Here is a 22,091-nt window from a genome sequence, read left to right as displayed (position 1 = left end):
AGAGAGAGAGAGAGAGAGAGACGCAGAGACATAGGCAGAAGGAGAAGCAGGCTCCATGTACCGGGAGCCCGACGTGGGATTCGATCCCGGGTCTCCAGGATCGCGCCCTGGGCCAAAGACAGGCGCTAAACCGCTGCGCCACCCAGGGATCCCTAAGCAGACCTTTCAATGCTGCCACTGTAAGCACCAAGTCCAGGGAGTCCATGCTAGAAGCCCACACACTGTGCAGGAAGCACCTTCATGGACCAGACAGCCAACTGTTCCACCAGACACACGGCAGGCAACTGCAGGAAAGTCCAAAAGCCCCTTCTGGGAAAAGGCCTCCTTGCCCCTCCCTACTTTTAAACCTTGGCAGACATGCCACATCAGAGGTGACATGTTTTACCTGTAAGTGCCTCAAAAGCCCCATGGGGCTTGGAGAGACTCAAGCCTGATCATCAGCAGCAGCCATTTGCAGATGTGCCCAAGGCAGGCTCCTTTGTATTACTTTGGTAATCAACTCAGATGTCACCTCTCCAGAGGGGACCATTCCTGACACTTCACAAAGATCTTGAGACCCTAAAGATGAAGCTGCCATAAGTCTCGGTCTCTGCTCACACAAGACCCTGGTTTTTTCTCCTTAGGCACCGAAGCTTCCTAAGAAGGGAGGCAGAGCCATCATCTGAAAGGGTGGTGGTGGTGGTGGTAGTTCTTTTAATAAGTTGGTTAGACTTCTGATTTTTTCCTCTGGTTTTATCTTCTATTCTGATGAAATGATTGTGATTTTCACCTTGTCCCAGAACAGAGCTGTTGACTTGTTTCCCAGGAATCGTTACTAATTTCATGCACCATCAGGTTTTGTGTTCTTTCATGTTTTCCATTAAACTTTGTTTCCTCCTCTGGGATGCTGGAACATTGTGGGTACCACATTGTCATGTGCTGGCATGCTGGGGGTTGCAGAGAGGCCAGAATTAACTTGGAGGAGAACTTGTCCCTTGATGACACCAACCCACATGAAGTCTCTCCAGACTCCCCACTCTCACACTGGAGCAGCCATGGCTCACTAATCACCACGAAGCCTGGAAAGGGCCTCCAGCCTCTCCTCAACAGCACTCCAGGCAGCCACCACCAACTGAACTTATTGGCACTATTGCTTGATTTATTACAATGATTTAAAAATAAGAAATAGGGATCCCTGGGTGGCGCAGCGGTTTGGCGCCTGCCTTTGGCCCAGGGCGCAATCCTGGAGACCCAGGATCAAATCCCACATCGGGCTCCCGGTGCATGGAGCCTGCTTCTCCCTCTGCCTGCATCTCTGCCTCTCTCTCTCTCCTCTCTGTGCATTCTCATGAATAAATAAAATCTTTAAAAAATATAAAAATAAAATAAAAAGAAGAAATAAATCTGTCCTCAAACTGGATTCAGTTATACTGTTGCTCAGATCATGTTCCCTGTACCAGAGGGCTATTTCATGAATTTTCCCAGCACCAAAAGTCTATAAGGTGAGATGATCCCTTGTTCTTTTAAGGAAGAAGGAAATCTCTCTGAAAATATCTTTTAAAAATAAATGTTGGGATGCCTGGGTGGCTCAGTGGTTGAGCATCTGCCTTTGGCTCAGGGCGTGATCCTGGGGTCCGGGAATCGAGTCCCACATCAGGCTCCCTGCATGGAGCCTGCTTCTCCTCTGCCTCTCTCTCTCTGTGTCTCATGAATAAATAAATAAAATCTTTAAAAATAAATAAATAAATGTTAACGTTTCTAAAGCATGGAGAAGTTACAGAGAAGAAAACATTTAATGGCTCATATTTTCATTGCCAATATCACTCCTGTTGATATTTATTAGATAATAATTTTACCATTAGAATAGTAGTACATGTATAAAGTTCAAAACTTTAATTATTAAAGTATAAAGTAACAAGTGATAACTTCTGTTCCTACCTTTCTGAATGGTAACAACTATTATTTATTAATAGTTTTTTATGGGTCCTCCCAGAAAAATTATATCTAAGTATTACACACATTCTTTTAAAATTTACCAAAAAAGGGGCAGCTGGGTGGTGCAGTTGGTTAAGCATCTAACTCTTGGTTTTAGCTCCAGGTCATGATTTCAGGGTTATGGAATCAAGCCCCCGGTCTGGCTCTGTGCTCAACGCAGAGTCGGCTTCAGACTCTTCCACCCTCTGCTCCGCCCATCCCCTCCTCTCAAATAAACGAATGTTTAAAAAATAAATAAAATATACCAAAAAGAGAGAGTGAGATCATGCTCTACATTATGTTCTGCACTTGCTATTTTTCTTCTTACCAAATAATACATCTTGACATTCTTTTCTGATTCACCCCGTTCAGTTTATCAGCACACCTGGTTTTCCAACATATAGAGAGAGGTGTCATCATTTATTTCATCAGTACCCTATTAATAGCGAAGCCCTTGACAGTTAAGATGCTATTCACCAGTATGAGAGTAGAGACCCTGACTTCATTCATACACTCTTTTTTTTTTTTTTTTTTTTTTTATGATAGTCACAGAGAGAGAGAGAGGCAGAGACACAGGCAGAGGGAGAAGCAGGCTCCATGCAGGGAGCCCGACGTGGGACTCGATCCCGGGACTCCAGGATCGCGCCCTGGGCCAAAGGCAGGCGCCAAACCACTGCGCCACCCAGGGATCCCTCATTCATACACTCTTAAGCTTACGGCTCCAAAGATTATTCGGCTTCGTTCACAACATCTGGCAAATATAACTACAAAGCAAAGCATCAACACAGCTGGGAGTGGAAGTGTGGTATAAAAAAAAATCACTTGCAATGCACCACAATGAAGATCACTTGTAATGACATAACCACTAACAGCTCTAGGAGAATCAGTCATGTGATGGGGCCAGGTGGTATTGCCCTGGATGATATCAGTGCAGCATTGCTTCACACAGATTTTAGATTAACAGAGTCTCAGAAGCCTTGCAGCACTGAAAATGCCTTATTTTATTTAGAATCGGTATATTCTCTAGAGCTGCTGAGTCCACAGAGGCACTATGCTTTCCTATCACCGAGGTGCCTTGATAGTAGGGCCATCTTTCATTTAAGTGTATGCATGCATGCGTGTGTGTGTGTGTATGTGTGTGTTTGTATATATATATTTTAATTTTTAAAAAATTCTCCAGGGAGAGATGCCTGGGTGGCAGTCAGTTAAGTGTCTGCCTTTGGCTCAGGTCATGACCTCAGGGTCCTGGGATAGAGCCCCAGCATCGGTCTCCTTGCTCAGTGAGGAGTCTGCTTCTCCCTCTTCCTCTGTCTGCAGCTCCCCCTGCTTGTGCTCTCTCTCTTTCTGTGTCAAATAAATAAATAAAATCTTTTTTAAAAAACCAAAATCTCTCAAGGGAAAGAGATTTTTGCTTTGTCTAATTCTAATTCTACCAGGGAATTGTGGTGAACATTTCAGGCAAAACTGAAATTAGTCTCATTTGACCACTGGATAACTGTGTGTCCTAGGCATGTCACCTAGCCTATGAAATGGTACTAATGATGCCTACCCCAGTGGGTTGTTGGAATGATTAGCTGGACAATATATGTCCACAGGAAACATATGGTATGTTCCCACTTGTGTATCTAAACACATATCTAATACATTAATCTGCAAAGAGAGATGTCTGAAGAGATGTTCACCACAACGTTAATGCTGGTTTTCTCTTGGTGTGGGATTTCTGGAGGGTTCTTTTTTTTCTTAGTTTTTTCCTTACTGCTTGGTTTGTTTATTTGGAGGATTTGAAAATTTTTTACTCAGGAAAGACTTTTACAAAAAACATAAAGCCATTTTCAAAATGAGACATGCATATAAAGGAAATCACACATAGTAAGTGCTCAATCAATGGTAGATGTTATTGCTGTGAAAATTTATCATGAAAAGATGGGTTGTTCAATCTCAGAAAATCACCATTTAACCATCTTTTAGACCCACAAATCTCAATCCTTAAGAATATGGTCTTTGAAGTCAGACAGTTCTGGTTTACATTCCAGTTCTGTATCTTTTTTTCCATAGTCAATCTTTTTAGATGCTGTATCAAGAGCAAAACACTATCACTTATGGCTTTGGTTCCTCCATCTATATAATAAAATGCTTTTTCCCTCATCTAATCACCTAAATCCTACACAACCTTCAGAGCTTTCAGTGTTTCCAAGCAGCCCTAAATGTATAGAATTCTTGGAGTACTTGCAGACTTGTTCATTTTTTAGGGCCCTAGATAAAATAATGGAATCTGGTCATAGCCAACATGCTAATTCATTACACAATATTTATTCTTCCCTCTCTCTTTACCAACAGAACTTAACTGTTATGCAAGACAGCAAGGTGCCCAATTAAAAATACTCACCTCTCAGACTTCATTGCAATTAGGAGTGGCCATGTGGTCCAGTTTGATCAATAAAATATAACCAGTATTCTTTTTTTTTTTCACTTAAAAAAAAAAAAGATGTTATGTATTCGAGAGAGAGAGACAGAGACAGAGCATGATGGGGGGGCGGAGGTTGGGGGAGAGGGAAAAGCAGACTCCCCACTGAGCAGGGAGCCAGACGGGGGCTCGATTCCAGGACCCAGAGATCATGACCTGAGCTGAAGGCAGATGCCCAACCAAATGAGCCATCCAGGTGCCCCTATAAGCATAGTTCTTATATATTACAAGAGACTTCCAAGAAAAATGCTGTATCCCTGATCAGAAAGGATATGCATGGCTTTAATAGGTTCTTTGCCCTTAACTCCCCATTCCTGCCTAAAGCAAGACAATAACACTTAAAGAGTCAGTAGCCATATTTGCAATTATAAGAGCTACCCAGGGCAAGAAAGCAGAAGTCAGGTTTTTGATGGCCTCACAGAGATGCTATACAAATCCTGGACCACATGCCCTACACTCCCTGTTATGGGAGAAAAATTAATCTTTACTGGGTTAACCCACTGTTGTCTGGATTCTGTTACATACAGACAAATGCAATTCCAAGTGAATATGCTAATTTATATGGTTGCTGTGAGGATTCATATAAGATATTTGTTAAGCATTTAGCTTAGTGCTTAGTATCTGGAACACAGGAATAACTTAAATAATTATTTGTTGATGAGTTCTAATATTGTTCCTAGTAAAAGGGAATCAGGAATTGAAGATATAGTCTATGGCACAGACTGTAACAGAGAATTGAGAACTTTACTTATTCATTCATTTGCAAAGTTCTTAGAATCTTGCCCAGCAGACAAGAAGCACTTTATAAATAAATATTGAAAAATAAATAAAATCCTAACAAATGTTTACTGATAGCCCACAATATGTCTGGCACTGTTCTAGATGCTGAGATTATAGAAGTGAGCAAGACAGTATTCCTGCTTTTAAAGTACTTGCATTTAGAAAGAATAGGAGGAGGGGCAGCCCGGGTGGCTCAGCGGTTTAGCGCCGCCTTCAGCCCAGGGCCTGATCCTGGAGACCTGGGATCGAGTCCCCCATAGGGCTCCCTGCATGAAGCCTGCTTCTCCCTCTGCCTGTGTCTCTGCCTCTGTGTGTGTGTGTGTGTGTCTCTCATGAATAAATAAAATCTTAAAAAAAAAAAAAAGAATAGGAGGAAATGAACAATAAGCAAATAAATGAATACACAAGGAATTACATGAAAATAAAAAAAGGATGATGTGATAGAGACATAGGACTCCCTGGGTGGGCTATACAGGGAAGGCATCTTGGAGGAAATGACATTAAAGGTAAGACCTGATCCAAAAAAAAAAAAAGACCTGATCCATAAGAAGGAGCCAACTCTTTAAAACTCTGAGGAAGAACATTGCAGGCAAAGGGAGGCTTGTCAAAGATCCTAAGAAGGTAGGTATGAGTTTGTTGTTATAAAGGAACAGTCTTCCTGAAATCACCAAAGTTTGCATTTGCTTGCACAGAGAGGAATGCATACAGAGGGTAAATCCACATTTTATACTGCCTGAAACTCATAGACTTTGGAGGACCCTCTTTAGGTAAAAGAACATTAAAGTACACATTTAAATAGGGTTTTGCAAGTGAAGTGAGTGGCTCTAAGGCTTAAGCTTCATGAACTTCAGAGGAAATTTATTTCAGGTTGGATATGAGGTGATACAGAAAAGTAGATGTGACATATGAATTATTCAGACTCTTTTGGTAGTCAGAGACCCATCTGAGTAGACGGAGTGAAAAAGTTGACATTTATGATAAGAATCCGGGATATCTCACAAGACCCTGGGATGAGAACCTGGCTGGGCCAAATATATATCACAACCAGAGTCTCAAACGCAAACAAAACCCCCCATGTTTTACCTCTTTTCTAAACATACACACGTGCTTCATTCATATCTTTCTCTTTGAAGAGCAACTCCACGTGCTTTCCTGACACATGAGCAAGTCTGTGGCCACCCATGTTACATGCTATCACTCCCCCCACCGGTTCCTAGTTCAACTTCCCAGGGAAGTAGTCTGATTGACAGGCTTGAGTCAGGTGTCCATCCCTGTGTCAAAAAAACAGCAGGATGGCAATGAGGAGACCACTCAACTGTGAGAGCCAGACAAAGGCAGTCGCCTGAAAAAGAGGAATTACTGTGGGGGGTGGGGGGTAATGTGTCTGCCTCACCTGCTATTCTCTGACTACAGAGCAGCGCTGTCCAACAGAAATACAATGCGATGAACAAATACGAGCCACATATGTCATTTAACATGTTCTAACAGATGACATTTCAGAAATACAAAGAAACAGATGAGACAAATTTTAATAATATATTTTGTTTAAGTCAACATATCCAAAATATTATTACTTTAACATATGCAATATACAAATATCTTACATTCTTTTACACATACTAAGTCTTCGAAATCCAGTGGGTGTTTTACATTTACAGCACATTTCAATTCAGGCCAGCCATATTTCAAGTGCTTAAGGGCCACATGTGGCTAGTGGCTACTATGGTGGACATGCAGGTCTAGATTTCTTGGCTGAGATCTGGTTGATGCTGCTACTCATGCACATCACAGCAGGCCCAAGTCTGAAATGATCAAACAACATTCTCTTGCCTGACGCAGTTGTTATTACTGTGCGTCTGTTCTTGGGCTCTGATAAATGTGCAGGATTAATCATTGCTGGCTTTCAAAGTGCACATAGCACAAGCACAGTTGCTGCCAAATTGCAATTATAGAGTTCTATCTTTTGATGGATCCAGAGTTAATGTCTTTGCACTTCCTTTATTCCAGAAATGAAATTAAAGCCACTCACACAAACAAAGGGCCCACAGAAACCTGCAGTTCCATCAGCAAATTGTTCAGCCTTGGTAGGAAGGTCATTAGACTGGTTTTATAGAGAGTCCATAAAGCATCGGGAAAACAGATAAATGTCAAAATCTTGGTTTGCTCAGCTGCACTTCAGCTCAGCCTCCCAAAGGTAATAAATGCATCTCTCCAAAGAGTATCTGCTTTCTCTTCAGTTTGCTGCATCCAGGTAAATAAGCAGTAGAAGGCCTATTTCTTTTTCATTACATGTATCTTTCCCCCAAGTTCTAGCCAACACAGATGTATACAGATTAGATTTGCTCCATCTCATGTGAAGAGGCTAGTTTCTATTCTGGCTATTGGTTTTTCAGATGAGTTTGGTTGTAAAGACAAGATGTGGCTGGTTTAGAGTGTCTTACTTTTTTGTCCAGAGGCAATTTGTGATGGCTGCCTTGTAAAGTGATAGCTACTATACATCAGGCATCTCTTAGGTGCCACCCGATGCCCTTAGTGCTTACAGACATTGTCATTTATTTTTTGCAACAACGCCATAAGTCAGTATTATGATTTTTTAAAAAGAGTTTATTTATTTATTCATGAGAGACAGAGAGAGAGAGAGAGAGGGGAGAGAGAGGCAGAGACACAGGCAGAGAGAGAGAAACAGGCTCCATGCAGGGAGCCGCATTAGGAATTCGAACCCAGGACTCCAGGATCATGTTCTGGGCCAAAGGCAGGCACTAAACTGCTGAGCCACCCAGGTGTCCCAGTCAGTACTATTATTAACACCCCCATCCTATAGAGGAGGAAAGAGAAGTTCGACAAATGTTAAGTGACTTGCCTGAAGTCACATGGTTACTGTTGTGCCCAAGATTGCGAATCCGAGAAACCACCAAGGAGCCGAGCCGACACCGATGCAAACACACGAGGGTTTATTTATAAGCTCGAGCTTGGGTCCAAGTATACCCGACACAGCGGAGCAGGGACTTGGACCCCGAAGTGGGTTACAGCTGGGTTTTTTATAGGCTGGTCTAGGGGATTTCCAGAAGGGATGGAAGAATTAGGCTGGTCTAGGGGATTTTCTACTATGGGCCTGGGCTCTGTTGTCTTTCTGATATGGGATTACCTGCCGAGGACATTGAGGACATTCTGCAGTTTTTCCCTTTAAAGTTCAGCTCTTATTCACGGGGGCCTAAGATGGCTGTACTTGTGCTAATGCTAAACTAGGTGGGATGGCCTTAATTTTTCTCGGCCTCCACAGTTACTAAGCAGTAAATCCAAGATTTGAACCCGAGTTGCCTGACACCAAAGCTTTAGCTGCTAAGGTCTGCATAGCAATTCAGGGTAATTTCTGAAATAGAAGGACTTCCAAGTCTCTAGGGGCCAGAACTTTCACCAGAAGACTTCTTGGGGCAAGGTGTCTGAGAAGAGAGGATAGTGGAATGAGGTCACCAGCGGACAAAGCTGAAAGGTGGCAAAATGGAGTTCTTCTTAAGTGGAAAAAATAAAGACAGATGTGCAAATGCCTAGGGAGTGAAGCAGTTGACCAAACCTGACAAAGAGGGGCGAACTCTCCTATGCCACCAGTGTAAACCAGCTCTGACCTCATTCAGCAGTCTGGAGCAAGCCACCAGGCTTTCAGTAATGTAAAGATAATGGCTCTGCCTGGCCTCCCTGAGGACCTATTTTGTATTAACTAGTTAACGGTTATACACTAGTTTGAGCAGTCAAAGGGCCCAATAAAATCTTTATTCAAGCCTTTTTAGACAGAACTGAGCCCCTGTTGATGATAAATGTTAAAGGAAGATCAAGCCCTCGTCATCAATTTTATTGCTTTAATTGAGCGATTTGGCAGTCCTAGGCCAGTCAAGAAAATAATAGTATGCCCACAGTAATTAGTCAACTTGACTCTGAGAGACACCACCAGTAATGTTCTTAGGACCTGAATTTAATGTTGGTAACCTCAAGTGGAGGGCTGGGCATTGGATAAATATTTGTTGAATGACTAAATGCACAAATTCGATGTGTTTGGCACACACCTACTATGTGCCGAAGAGTGGCTTGCAAATATCAGCCTTTAAAAAGCCACCTTTCTGATGACAACGTTCTGCCTGAGATTGAGAATGATTCCATGTTGTACCCAATGTGGGTTTCTCCATCAGTGAGTTTCCGCACAATCAGCAGTAAAGTAAAAGCACTCAACAGTCCTACTGGACAGCAAATTATCAAAAAATTTCTCATAGCAAAGAGAAATCGAAAATTCAATAGTAGCTCTCTTGGCAGAATGGCCCTGGAAGACAGAAATCTTCATCTGCCAAACGCAGGAAAAATAAAATAATTTTCAGGAGTTATTTTGATAACAACTATAACATTTAAAATATGCAGAATATTTTCATCCTTTAAAGAACCGCATCTACTCAGATTTCCAGAAGGGAAGAGTATGTAAGTTCTCAGAGTTGGAAGTCGATCTCAATTACATAACAACATCCTGTCAATTCTGACCTGTTTGGAAAATTGTGAAATGTGCAAGTTTCCATAGAAATAAGCAGGCAGGGATCCCTGGGTGGCGCAGCGGTTTGGCGCCTGCCTTTGGCCTAGGGCGCGATCCTGGAGACCCAGGATCGATTCCCACATCGGGCTCCCGGTGCATGGAGCCTGCTTCTCCCTCTGCCTGTGTCTCTGCCTCTCCTTCTCTCTCTGTGACTATCATAAATAAATAAAAATTAAAAAAAAAAAAAGAAATAAGAAATAAGCAGGCAATTGTTCAGCTGATTTCAAAGGTGGCTACACCCTATTAATCATTTAATACCTTACCTCATGTGAGATAAACACAAGAGAAGTCACTACCAGGCTATCATATTTTCTCAAATCCTCATTTCTTCATTCATTCTTTTATTCATTTTACTAAAATAAATTGACGGCCTACTGTATGCCAGACATTGTTCCAGGTACAAGTGAAGCATGAACAAACCAAGATCACCTGTCCTCCTAGAATCTACATTTTGGCAACTACTTTCAATTCCCAATGGAACCCAAGTATGCTTCAATTTGTAGTTTAACAAAATGAAATAACCTTTTGGGCCAGCACTCAGATTTCCTCATGTTGATTCATTCTTTTAGCCTACGAACCGATGACAGTCATGTTTTCAACAGACCTCACTGTCTAAATGGAAACTCAAGGCATTTACAACAACAACAATAGCAACAAAACACCCCTAATACTACAAGGTATTAAATACCATGAACAAAGCAGATAGAATGCAGTGAAAATTCAGAGAAGGAAATTCATCTTCATGGAAAAGATAACTAGGAGGCATCTGATTTAGGATTTAAAGGAAGGAGGGGCCCCTGGGTAGCTCAGTCCATTAAGCATCTGATTGTTGATTTTGACTCAGGTCATGATCTCAGGGTTGTGAAATTGAGCCCCGAATTGGGCTCTGTGCTGGGCATGGAGCCTTCTTAAGATTCTCTCTCCCTCTATCCCTCCACATTAGATCTCTTATAAAAAGAAAAAAAATAATAATTTAAAGGTTAAGTATGATTTGCATATGTAAAATATGAGGAGGGTGGGACACATAAGGATGATGGATCCTCTGTAAATGATCAAAAGTAACATCTTAGTTTCTTAAATACATGTTGGTAGAACAAATCTCTGAAAGCTGCTATTGACTGAATGTTTATGTCTCCCAAGAATTCGTATGTTGAAGCTCTAATCCCCAGGGGTACTGGAGGTAGGGCCTCTGGGAAATAAGTAGGTCATGAAAGTGGAACCCTCATAATGGGACTAGTGCCTCTACAAGTAGACCCTAGAAAGAGGGACAATTTCTCCCTCTGCCAATCTCTTTCTCTGCCATGTGAGGGTACAGCGAGACGGTGTCATCTGTAAACCAGGAAGAGGGCTTGTGCCAGACCCCTGCCATGCCTGAGCACTCATCTTGGACTTGCAGCATCCAGCACTCTCAGAAATAAATGATTGATGCTTAAGACACTGTGTTCGTGATATCTTGTTATAGCAGCCCAAACTGACCAAGACAAAAGCAAAGACTTCAACCTTGCTTTCAAACTTTATCTAAATGAAGTTTAGAGCAACTATTGTCCCCAGTTCAACTGGATGCTCAAGGTCAACCTCCAATGAAAAGTCAAAATAGTGGAAGATCAGTTTCATCTCACATGCTTATGATGGACCTGCAGATAGAAATGTTGTGTTGCAAGTAATTCTGAGGCTTCATTAAGGTTCAGCTGGAAAGGGCCTGTGATCAATTAGTTATGTCTGCCACAGGCACAGGCTTCCTGTGTGGTGGATGATTTATTTGCCATCCCTGGGTTAAGGTCAGACATCTGAATTGCCCAGGGAGGAATGCTGTGCCATACTGTTTTTTTGTGGTGGTTTTTTTTTTAAAAGATTTTATTTATTTATTTGAGAAAGAGAGTGCGTACACACAGCAGCAAGAGGGGGGGGCGGGCAGAGGGATTAGCAGACTCCCCACTGAGCCCAGAGCTGGGATCCCAAGGACTCTGATATAGTGACCTGAGCTGAAGTCACTTAACCGACTGAGCCACCCAGGCACACTGCCATCATGGTTTTTAAACTGTTTTAGAAGTAAGACCCTTGTTCAAATGAAATCTTACTCAAATTCCAATATTTTAGAGTGGAGCTGTCCTGGTGAATAGGGAAGTGAGATGTCTGGAGTCCCAGCCACCTACCCTCCTTAAGTGACACGGGGAACACGGTCTAAAATCACCACTTTATGTGACTGTTGCTTTCCATGTTGCAAGAAGAGCAGCATTTAATAATTTGGTTGGTTCATATTCAATTGCACAAGAGGATGATAATCACCATTTTACAGATGCAAAGACTGAAATTCAAAGCAGTGAAGTGATAAGCCTGCAGCTCACACAGGTTAGTGATGAAGTCAAGATTAGAAGCCAGGCCTCCTCCCTCTTACGGAGCAGGGTGTGACACACCTCTAGCTCGGCAGTTCCCCCAGAACTTGCCAGGGGCTGAACCCTGGGGTCTTCTCAAGAAGAGAGTTGGGTTGGGTTGAAATAGAACATAAGGAAATACTCTGAAAATCTGCCTCACTCTGCCCTCCCCTACATATCTTTTCTACAAGCCTGTCCTCAGCGACATATTAGAGGTCTGCAACCCTGAGCAGCTCAGGGCTCTCCAGGACTCAGGTTTCCTTCTCATTTCCTGAGACTTGCAGGAGAGGAGGCAACCCAACATAATCCCTCCTCCTCTCTCCTCAGCTATTTCTTTTTTCTTTTTTCTTTTTTTTAAGATTTTATTTATTTATTCATGAGAGACATACAGAGAGAGGCAGAGACACAGGCAGAGTGAGAAGCAGGCTCCTCTCAGGGAGCCCAATGCGGGACTTGATCCCAGAACCCCAGGGTCATGAGCTGAGTCAAAGGCAGCCACTCAACTGCTGAGTCACCCAATTGCCCCCCTCCTCAGCTATTTTTCTTTCTTTCTTTCTTTCTTTCTTTCTTTCTTTCTTTCTTTCTTTCTTTCTTTCTTTCTTCTTCTTTCTTTCTTTTCTTCTTTTCTTTCCTTTCTTTCCTTTCTTTCTTTTCTTTTTTTTTTCCTCAGCTATTTCTAAGAGGCGCCTGTCGCCTCTGCCTGCACTGGGTCGCCTGGGACTGAGGTAAGGTGGTTACAGAGAGTCTCCACGTAAAGTACTTTCCAAATTCCACAGCGCTTTTATCATCTCACCAAGCCCACGCCGCACTGCTCATCACTGCTCATCTTCACCACCATCACTTGCAGCCTGGGCCCCTGCGGCAGCCTCCCCTCCCACCTCTTCTCCCCAAGTCAGCTCTGCCCCACCAGGTTCCCTCCTACTTTCCACACCCAGGAAGCCATCAGATAAGGCAGATCTGATCTGGTCACTCCTCTGCTTAACACCCTTCAACGGCTTCCCATTGTCCTTCCCATTGTTCTCAATGGAAGGAGCACTTGTGAGAAAGTGTGTGGGCGTGTGTTGCTGTGTGCATGTACACTCTCACAGAGGAGGGTGGTTTTCAATATTTAAACTGGAACCCAGCAGTACTATAGGCTCCATACGATACACAGCAACGTAAACTTATTTAGGCCTTGTCTCATCCACAAAGTAATAGGAGTAGTGGGTATATGATAGGCCTCCTGGGCAAACATCAACAGGATGTTTTCTCAGCTATGTTTTGGAAACAAAAATCTCGTGGTATGAACCAACTACAGTGTAAAATTAGCATAGTGTATTATTATCCTAAAAACTCTGAAAGGAGACTGAGGTACACAGATGCCTGCAGAGGTGCTCTACCACAAGGTGATTTCTAGATCACTGAAAGGGTGCTGGGGTGCATTAGAAGAAACTGAGTCATTCCTGACATAGTAGCCTGTGTGTCAGTATTACCCTAGCACTGGCCCCTAGGTCCTAAGTCAAGGGGGCTTCCCCCAACCATGTCCTCACAATTTAGAAAAAAGGCCCTTTCTGATAGTTTTTCCTTGGTGCCTTAATATATTTCTTTTAATTAAAAAAAAAAAATAGATATTTTGGGGCACTCGGTGGGCTCAGTGAGTAGAGCATGTGACTTGTGATCTTAGGTCATGAGTTCCAGACCCACATTGGGAGCAGAGATTACTTTTCAAAAAATTAAATATAAATTTTTAAAAAATATTTTAAGTAATATTTTTGAGAAAGAATAAGAAAGATGGAGGCATCATATTCACTGATTTTATATATTTATTTTTTTAAGATTTTATTTATTTATTTTGAAAGAGAGAGAATGCATGCACCAGTGGGAGGAGGGACAGAGAGAGAGAGGAGGGCGAGAAGCAGACTCCCCACTGAATGGGCAGACAAACATGGGGCTCCATTGCAGGACCCTGGGATCGTGACCTGAACTGAAGGCAGATGCTTAACCTACTGAGCCACCCAGATGCTCCTCCCTAATTTTAAACTATATTATAAAGCTAAAATAATCAAAATAGTATGATACAGGCATTAAAACAGGGGCACCTGGGTGGCTCAATGGTTGAGTGTCTGCCTTCGGTTCAGGTAGTGATCCTGGGGTCCTGGGATCGAGTCCCAAAACAGGCTCCCCATAGGGGGTCTGCTTCTTCCTCTGCCTATGTCTCTGCCTCTCTCTGTATCTCTCATGAATAAATACAATCTTTAAAAAAAAAAAAAAAAGCAAAGGGGAAAAGACAGTCTCTTCAATAAATCATGTCGAGAAACCTGGACAGTCACATGCAAAAGAATGAAGCTGGACAGCTTACACCATATTCAAAAATTAATTCAAAATGAATTAAAGACTTAAACGTAAGACCTGAAACCATAAAACTCTTATGCGAAAACATAGGCAGTAAGTGCCTTGACATCAGTGTTAGCAATAATGTTTTGGATCTGACACCAAAAGTAATTCAACAAAACCAAAAATAGACAAGTGGAACAATATCAACCAAAAAACTTCTGTATAGCAAAAGAAGCCATTAAGAAAATGTAAAAGCAACTCATAGAATGGGAGAAAATATTTGCAAATCTTCTATCTGATAAAGGATTAATATCCAAAATATATGAAGAGTACATGTAATTCAATAACAGAAAATTGGATTAAGAAAATGGGCAGAGGGGCACCTGGTTCTGTGGTTGAGCGTCTGCTTTTGGCTCATTTCATGACCCCAGGGTTCTGGTATCAAGTACCACCTCGGGCTCCCCACAGGGAGCCTGCTTCTGCCTCTGCCTATGTCTCTGCCTCTCTCTGTGTATCTCTCATGAATAAATAAAATCTTAAAAAAGAAAAGGCCAGAGGGAAAAAAAAAATGTGCGGAGGATCTAAATAGACATTTTCCAAAGAAGACATACAGATGGCCAACAGGTCCTTTAAAAAGTGGTCAACAGGGCAGCCCCGGTGGCGCAGCGGTTTGGCGCCGCCTGCAGCCTGGGGTGTGATCCTGGGGACCCCGGGTCGAGTCCCACATCGGGCTCCCTGCGTGGCGCCTGCTTCTCCCTCTGCCTGTGTCTCTGCCTCTCTCTCTGTGTGTGTCTATGAATAAATAAATAAAATCTTAGAATAAATAAATAAATAAATAAATAAATAAATAAATAAATAAATAAAAAGTGCTCAACATCACTCATCATCAGTGAAATGCAAATCAAAGCCACAGTGGGATATCACCTCACACCATTATCAAAAGGACAAGAAATAATAAGTGTTGGCAAGGATGTGGGAAAAAGGGAAAAAGGGAACCTATGTACACTGCTGGTAGAAATGAAAATTGGTACAGCCACTACAGAAAACAGTATGGGAGTTCCTCAAAAAATTAAAAATAGAACCACCATATGATCCAGCAATTCCATTTCTGGGTATTTATCGTAAAGAAAATTCGTGTTCGGGATCCCTGGGTGGCACAGTGGTTTGGCGCCTGCCTTTGGCCCAGGGCGCGATCCTGGAGATCCGGGATCGAATCCCACCTCAGGCTCCCGGTGCATGGAGCCTGCTTCTCCCTCTGCCTATGTCTCTGCCTCTCTCTCTCTCTCTCACTCTGTGACTATTGTAAATAAAAATAATAATAATAATTAATAAATAAAAAGAAAATTCGTGTTCATTGCAGTATTATTTGCAATAGCCAAGACATGGAAGCAACTCAAGTGTCTATGGATGATTGAATGGATGGAGAAAAGGAATACATTTGTGTAGAATATTATTCAGCCATAAGAAAGAACGAAATCTTGCCATTTGCAACAATATGGATGGACCTTCAAGGCATTATGCTAAGTGAAATAAGCCAGACAGAGAAAGACAAATACCATATGTTCTCATTTATATATGGAATCTAAAGAAAACAAAACCCAAAAATAAGTTCACAGATAAAAAAGAATGTTGCCAGAGGTAGGAGGTGGAAGGTTAGGCAAAATAGATGAAGGGGGTCAAGAGGTACAAACTTTCAGAAAAAAGAAAAAAAAAAACACTTACTTTAAATCAGGCAACACATAATATTTCAAAATTCCAAGGATACAAAAATGCCTGTAATAAAGGCTCCTTCCCACCCCTCTTTCAGTGACCCTGTTGCCCTCTTCAGAAGTAATCACTGATACTGGTTTCTAGAAATAGTCTATGCATACATAAGCCTGCATATTCATTAAAATAGTGGAAATTTTATATTCATTAAAATAGTGGAATTTATTCCCAGTGTCCTCTGCCTTGCTTTTTCCCCCTCACCTTGACTTTTCACTTAACAATTTATCCTGAGGTCCAGTTTCATTACATGTGACTGTCATGAACTGTGACTGGGCCATGTCCTTGGGAATCTCCATGGGCAAGAGAGGTTTTGTTACCACTGAAAAAAACTGTCTGACTTGGGGCAGGGGAGTTGGGCCTATATTTACTAATATTTACTGATCCTGGAGCTCTTCATCTGAAGGGCAGCTGGTGTCTGGAGCCAACAGGGCAGTTAGCACCAGCCTTCCTCAGGACATCATTCAGGGACACTTATTTATTTTTAGACCTTTGAAAATATATTTTATTTATTTATTTGGAGGAGAGAGTGCACATGAGCAGGGAGGAGGTACCAAGGGAGAGGGAGAAGCCAACTTTCAGCTGAACAGGGAGCCTGATGTGGAGTTTGATCCCAGGACTTTGGGATCATGACCTGAGCTGAAGGCAGATGCTTAACCCACTGGGCCACCACAGCACTCCGATTTTTAGAGCTTTAAAATCATTTTTAATTATATAGGAAATACATGAATATATTTCTGCAGGAAAAAAATAAAAGGTTGAACATCTCAGTTGAAATAAAAAAAAAGCCCCTCTGAGTTCCCAAACCTGTGTCAACTCTCTACATAGAAGTGTCTACCATAGCTTGGGTATCTTAGGCCTTTTGCCTTTTTTTTTTTTTTTTTTTTTAAGATTTACTCATGAGAGACACAGAGAGAGAGAGAGAGAGAGAGGCAGAGACACAGGCAGAGGGATAAGCAGGCTCCATGCAGGGAGCCTGATGTGGGACTCGATCCTGGGTCTCCAGGATCACGTCCCTGGGCTGAAGGTGGCACTAAACCACTGAGCCATCCAGGTTGCCCAAGGCCTTTTGCTATGTGGGGAAGATTACTGTGTTGTGTTTTCCTAGGTGGGATCATATTCTTTGTACTGTACAATTTGCTTTTCTCATTTAACATTTTGTTTTGGCCCTATTTCCATTTCAGGGAAAGTCCTTTGTAACCCTCACATTATGATTCTATTGTATGGACGTACCATAGTTTATGCAAGGATCTTCCTCTTGATGAGCATTTAGGTTCCTAATTTTTCAACATCCAAATAAACTGGCTTCTTTTCCCATTTCACAGCATATGGCATGGCAGCTCCCTTCCCAGGATTTCTGTAGATGCCAAGGTTGCCTACATTTTCCTGGTCTCTTCCTGTCCCTGTCCTGTTCTTGAATCCACTAGGGGCTTCTCTATTCTCACCTCTTTCCCCATGCTCATCATTGCAACTCTTCCTTCTATATTCTTCCAACACCAACAACTACACTGAGATTTGTGGGTGTAGGAGAGGGGTCACAGCACAATGCTGAACAGGAAATGCATTACAACAAATACCAGGCAACACTTCTGAAAAACTTCTTGTACCACTATACCCTGGGGAAGAACCACTGGCTGAACTTCTCAGGCCCCAGCAATTTGCCAGGTTACCTCCTCTCTCCCAAGGGTCCTCTGCCATCTTCCCAAAGCCTTTCCAATTCCAATGGCCAAGGAATAGCTGCTCAATTCCTATTGCTTTATTTTTACCTTGCACAGCAATTTAACTGTCCTCATCTTGCAGCATGATTAACAGGCCCCCCCCTGTTCAAATCTGGGTTCTGCCATTTGCTTTCTGTGTGACCATCTGCAAGTTACATAGCAGCTTCAGTTTCTCTCAGCTTCAGTTTCTTATGTAACAGAAGTTACATTAGAATGTATTTAAAGCAGGGCACCTGGGTGGCTCAGCTGGTTAGGCATCAGACTTTGGCTCTGGTCATGATCTCAGGGTTGTGGGATGGAGCCCCAAGTCAGGCCCCACTTGGAGTTTGCTTTCTCTCTTCTCTCCATCCCCCACCCTGGACCCATGCTCATTTATTTATTTAAATAAATAATTCTTAAAAAAAAGAATGTATTTAAAGCCCTTAGTACAGGGATCCCTGAGTGGCGCAGCGGTTTAGCGCCTGCCTTTGGCCCAGGGCACGATCCTGGAGACCCGGGATCGAATCCCACGTCGGGCTCCCGGTGCATGGAGCCTGCTTCTCCCTCTGCCTTTGTCTCTGCCTCTCTCTCTCTCTGTGTGACTATCATAAATAAATAAAAATTAAAAAAAAAAAAAAAGCCCTTAGTACAGTGCCTGGTACATTAGTTCATATCATATTCACTAGGATATCACCTCTCACACTGAGAAATGACCTATCAAGGTGTTGACCTGGGATGCCTGGGTGGCTCAGTGGTTGAGCCTCTGCCCAGGGTGGGATCCCAGGGTCCTGGGATTGAGTCCTGCATCTGGCTCCCTGCGTGGAGTCTGCTTCTCCCTCTGCCTGTGTCTCTGCCTCTCTCTCTCACTCTCTGTGTCTCTCATGAATAAATAAATAAAATATTTAAATAAATAGGTAAATAAATAAATAAAACTAAATCAAATTAAATTAAAATCAAATAAGTGTTTTCTTCCCCACTAATGCATTATAGGGAAGATTCCTTTCAGTTTAACTCCTTAGAACTGTTTCTTATGCAATGCGTGAGTTCTCAGGGGTTTCGTGGCCAGCATGAAAAGAAATTCTTGGACAATAGAAGAGTGCTTCATCCAGTCTACAGAACTGAGATTCAATGCAATCCCTCCCCTTCATACTCCCTTCACAGTGCATCCCTCCCTCCACCCAGGGGTTCAAGGCAGACACTTGGGAGTCACCCTTAAGCCTACTCTCCCCTGACCCCCATCCTTAGGCACTCAGCAAGCCCAGGTGGGGTTACCTGCAAATTCTATTGTCCCAGTACTCTGGGCCAAGCCACCATGAGCTCCCATCAGGCAATGTGGCCATGTCCTGGCTGGCATCTCCACCTGCCTTCCTACAACCCATCATCCTCCATGCTAGCAGAGGCCTTGGAAAACATGAACTAGATCACTTCCCTCTCCTGCTTAAAATCTGTCAGGGCTTCTTGCTGCCTTCAGAGTGAAACCCAGGCTCCATGGCAAAGCCCACAAGACTGTGCCCAATCCCCTCTTGCTGCTTCTCCAGCTCCATCCTCCGTGGCCTCACAGCTTATCCCCCACCCCCAACACACACACACACACACACACACACACACACACACTCCTCCTCTAAGCACCGTGCCACCTGCTCTGGGCCTCTGCACTGGCTTTCCCCTAGAACACTCCTCACACCTGGAGCAGCTGCAGTGACTCATTCTCAGTTTGCCAACTGCGGTGCACAAAAGCCTTCCCAGACCACCCCACTCTAAGCAGCCCTACCTCTCCAATGTCTCCAGCTTGTACCCCCTGCTCATGACCTTCCAGGTCTCTCTGCCTGCATATGTTTACTGTTTGCTCCCCACAAAACCATGAGCACCATCTGGGCAGGCACACTTTGTCTAATTCACTGCTCTGCACCCTGCACCTTGCACAGTAGGCACACAGTAACCAATGGCTGAACAAATTAACAGACTACCTCTGCAAAGAAAATGAAGAGGAAACCTCCAGAGGAACGCGTGATTGGAAGACACACTCCCAAGTGAGGGTCCTAAGGGAGCAATCTCTCCGAACAGGAGTCCCAGTTCCTCACTGAGGAAGGTGTAGGTTGCCTCCAGGAGTGAGGCCCCAAAGTCCCAGGGCCTCCCAGGGCCTCCCGAGGTTGTGAGAGGGAATGTCTCAGAAATGCCCTGATTGCCACAGCAAAAGGGCAGAGCTGCTGATTTCCATGCGGCCGCTGCCCTTCTTCCACCCACCAGAGAGCCCACTGAGTTGCCATAGCAACAGAGGACTGCACCAGAGTCCAAATAGGGATGCGTACATCTCCCAGCACTTCTGTGAGGGCAGGAAAGGGGGGTGGGGGCTCAGCCCACAGTTGTGCCCAGGCTCTGTCCGCCCCGCCTGCTCCGGTCTAAGCCACGCGCCCTCCTCGGCCCGCCAGCCCCACCTCGGGGGAACACGGGAGGAAGTCCTCCCTTCAGAGTCCTCTCCTCTGTGTTCTCCCCCGCTGTGGAAGGCAGGCCTCATCTCTGTATCCTGTCCAGGCCCACAAATTGGCCAGAAGAACAAAGGAGAAAGCAGTCTCTGGTGGTGCACAGCTCTCAGAACAGTCTAAAGAATGTTTTCTTTTTAAATACAAGTTTGTTAGTCCGAAAGGTCATCTCCTGGAGTCTTTTTGGTTCCCTTAAAGAAGCCAAACCCGGCTTTTAATCCCCAGAAGCTAAGAGCCCTTTGAGGGGGCTGCAGGGAAGCAGTTTGCATCATTTGTCAAGACAACAGACAACAGCGTTTACCACTGTCTGAGCGCGGGGCGCGCGTCACTTCTCTCAGCCCTTACGACCCCCCAGAAAGGAAGGTGTTCGAGTCCCTCCGTCCACGCCGGGAAGCTGAGGCACGACGGCTCCTGGGGTCTGGCGGCTGCCAGGAGGCCAAGCTGCCCTGTGAGCACTGCGCTCTCAGGCTCGGAAAGCCAAGCCCCCGGCCCCCGCGCTGCCGCAAGGGCACAGCCCCGGCGCGCCCCGGAGTCCTCCCGCGGCCCCCTCCCGGCCACCGCGGCCAGCAGCTGTTGGCCCCGGCCCCAGGCCGCCTCACCCCCACGGGGATCTGACAGCGAGGAGCTCAGAGCCGGAACAAAGGCGGCTTTCTTCGCCCCTTCTTTAGAAAGCCCGAGTCCTCGCCACAGAAGCGGCGCCTCGGATTGGCCGCTCCCATGGCAACGGGCTGCGTCCCCGTCCGATGACGTCAGCGCAGGGCGGCGGGGCCGGTCGCCCGCGGTGCGCTGCCCCCCGCCGGGCCGGCCCTCCCGACCCGCCGCCAGTTCTCAATCCCACGCTTCCTAGTTACAGCCTTTCAGTCCCCTGCTCCCGACGAGCCCTTTGTCACCTGCGTTGAACTTCCCCTCCCGCAGCCCTCCGTCACACTCGGCTGCTGGCTCTTCTGTGGTTCACGAGGCACCGAGCGTGTGCGTCCAGCACGCCCTGAGGGGCCGATAACTTGCACACCGATTTCTGACATCCGGGCCTCGGGGTCTGGCGCTGAGATCTTTTTGCTGCAGTTGTGACCTGGGGGTGGGGGGTGGGGGTGGGTCTGTGGTGGCCTCTGGTTTGAAGCCCGACCTCTTCGTTCAGGGACTCCCGAGCACCTACTCTGTTCCAGGCGCTAGAGACGCCACGTTAAACAAGCCAGGGCGGAACCTGACGTTTGCCCAGCGGAGAGGGACGGTAAAAGGACATAGAGAAACAAACTACCGTGATTTGGAGAGTGCTAGGTGTGGTGAAGATAAAGGAGCTGAGGAGCTCTGATCCTACAGTGGGCCTTTCCCTCTGTCCTCATCTATTCCAGAAGGAGGAGCACACGGGAGGAAGGAGAGGAGGAAGTGATGCTTGGTGCCCAGTGGGCACGTCTGGATACAAGTGGCAGAGACTAAACTTCAGGCAGTGACGAAGCTGGGAGTCCGAGGCCTGATAGTCGTCAGGACTCTACAGAGCCTCTTCCCTCTCTCCCTGGTGGTCAGATTCCTTTTCCTTCCAGTGGCTTTTCCCACAAGGCAGACAGTGTGCCTACTGACAGACCCTGTGAGTTTTATTTTCCAAGCTGCAGTCACACAAGACAGCCTGACCTCAAGCATTCTTCCATTCTAAGACCATAACTCCAAAGGAAGCCACTCCTGGGCCTAGGTCAGAAGTTCCCA

At 44.6% G+C, this 22,091-nt stretch overlaps 1 long non-coding RNA gene across 1 annotated transcript; it reads right to left on the bottom strand.

Moving 5' to 3' along the window:
• On the bottom strand, positions 1 to 21,847 carry LOC125753764 (uncharacterized). The gene is made up of 2 exons (XR_007406283.1): positions 20,993 to 21,847; positions 1 to 926 (listed from the first exon to the last, which is right to left on the bottom strand). It is a non-coding gene; the product is annotated as an uncharacterized LOC125753764 (long non-coding RNA).
• Positions 21,848 to 22,091: the final 244 nt, after the last annotated feature.

The sequence above is a fragment of the Canis lupus genome, chromosome 2, assembly GCF_003254725.2.
Source record: "Canis lupus dingo isolate Sandy chromosome 2, ASM325472v2, whole genome shotgun sequence".
NCBI classification, from domain to species: Eukaryota; Metazoa; Chordata; class Mammalia; order Carnivora; family Canidae; genus Canis; species Canis lupus.
This window is presented reverse-complemented; position numbering and strand designations above follow the sequence as displayed.